Genomic DNA, 2,114 nt, shown 5'->3' with positions numbered 1-2,114 from the left:
ATAGCCAACACAGGTTTTAAAGTTCAATTTTCATGTTTTTTCTACTCAAAACCTGGATATATAGTAGATACATGACCAAAGCAGCACAAAAAGGAATCATGATTCTATTCATGATATCTTTGATCATTTTTCTCTTTGAATAATCTCAAGTGCAAACATGAAAATAGCTATAAAAGGGCATATAGACACAATATTGGAGGAACTACCCAGATAGACTACAATACTGAATACTAGGAAAGTGAGGCAATAGACTATAATAGATAATCTCTGTGAAGCCACCTATAATCGTAAGAAGTTAGTTCCTCAGAAATGACCTATTTCAACTTCAGTTACTACTAGCCTCCAACAGGATCTATAGTATTGTACAGTCTTAAAATGATAAATTAGTATTCAAGGGCTTTTCCTTTCCAGGTTTCTATGGCAACTCTTGTACCACATACTCAATTAGAAAGAAGTTCTGTTTAATTGATCTACTAATGTATTGCTTAATAGTAACTGTTAAGCAGTCTTTTGTTTCCAGGTCAGATATAGGGTTCACATATTTGCATAAAAGCATTTCGTTAGCTGAAACCAATCATTACTAGTAATTTTCTTTCTTTAGTTTAAAATAACTAAACCCTCATTGAGATTTTCTGAATAGCAAATATTTATATCTTGGAGAATAGGTTTTCTGTATGAGCTTGGCTTGCTTTGTTTCTGTGAGCAGCAAGAAAATTACAGAGCTTGAAAATGTTAATCAGCGAAGACAAAAAGAAGGTGTCTTTTTCTCCAGTTGAAATGCAAATTTACGGTGACGTTAACTATAGGCCATATCCAATATTTGGTGACAAAGTTGTAATGGATAAATATAATTTAGAATGCACAGTAGTTATCCATGGCATAACTTTCACTAATTAGAATTCTCATATGTTCCATTCAATGCAATTTAAAATTTTAGCTGTGCTCTTTCTTTTATTTCAAGTCATCTAAAAGAAACACACTTACAACTGCACTTGTTGTGGACTCTAAATTAACATAAGATAAACGTTAATGTAAGGGATAAGTACCTACATTAATTGGGGACCTGAAACAGCATGGGAAGCTACGTTTATTGTGATAACACATCAAGTTTATTTATTATAAACTCTAAATTGGGTATTTGTAATATGTTCAGCCTCTGTTAAAAGAAGCATTATTTCTATACAGAAAGAAAATAAAAATTAATTTTCAACCATGAAACCAATTTCCCCAATAAAATTTAATTAAACATATGTACTTGCCAGCAGAAACTTTAATTGGAGTATTACTGAAGATATGCAGAGACTTAGACTCATGAAATGTACATAATACATCCCATATTTTGAAAATTAAAATTTAGCAAATAAGTAAAGGCTTGTCATGTGCCCGATAGTTCCTGTGCAATAAAGTGATCACATTATTTAATTTCCAACAAAATTATGCTAATAAATTGTGTAATTGAGATTTTACTCAAGTCTTCAATAAAAATCCCATTCTCTCTCTAAGGTAGTATGGATATCAAAAAAGAAGTCACTGTAACTGTTCCATCTCAAATACCATTGACATTAATAAAAATGTAGAAAGCCTGTCTAGAGTACTGCCCGGTGTGGGGTGAGGAGGAAGGACACTTGGGATATTGATCATGGGAATGTTACACTGGTCAAGGATCTTATATATATATGTGTGTGTGTGTGTGTGTGTGTGTGTGTGTGTGTGTGTGTGTGTGTGTATAATTAAATAAAAAAGAAAAGATAAGTCCTCCCAATTCTTATCACAGGCTGTGCTCTTTTCACTGACTATATAGAAAGAGGAGGCACAGTAAATGCACCCCATATACACCTCAACACAAGCCCTCTGCCTGGTCTATATTGTGAATTGGGGGACAAAAAAAAAAAGAAGTCACTGTACTGTTCCATCTCAAATACCATTGACATTAATAGTAGTTGATCTTTCAGAAATCTTACATGACATAGCTCTTTTTCCAAATTTGCTTTCAGAGAATAGCTTCCTATGTCATTTGCTCTACTGATGTTCAGAATTGTGTAACAAGCTAATTACAATATAAAGCAAAGACTTATCTGGGGAGGGGGATAAAGAATTCAAGGGAATGGGCTGGG

General features: G+C 33.3%; 1 non-coding gene across 1 annotated transcript; it reads left to right on the top strand.

Annotated features, from left to right (window-relative positions):
* The first annotated feature begins 1,752 nt into the window (after positions 1-1,752).
* LOC126002673 (small nucleolar RNA SNORA51) lies at positions 1,753-1,885 on the top strand. The gene has a single exon (XR_007493350.1). It is a non-coding gene; the product is annotated as a small nucleolar RNA SNORA51 (small nucleolar RNA).
* The last annotated feature ends 229 nt before the right edge of the window (positions 1,886-2,114 follow it).

This window comes from Suncus etruscus, chromosome 2, assembly GCF_024139225.1.
Source record: "Suncus etruscus isolate mSunEtr1 chromosome 2, mSunEtr1.pri.cur, whole genome shotgun sequence".
Classification (NCBI taxonomy): Eukaryota; Metazoa; Chordata; class Mammalia; order Eulipotyphla; family Soricidae; genus Suncus; species Suncus etruscus.
The sequence above is the reverse complement of the archived record's forward strand: the minus strand, read 5'-3'. Positions and strand labels throughout refer to the sequence as shown.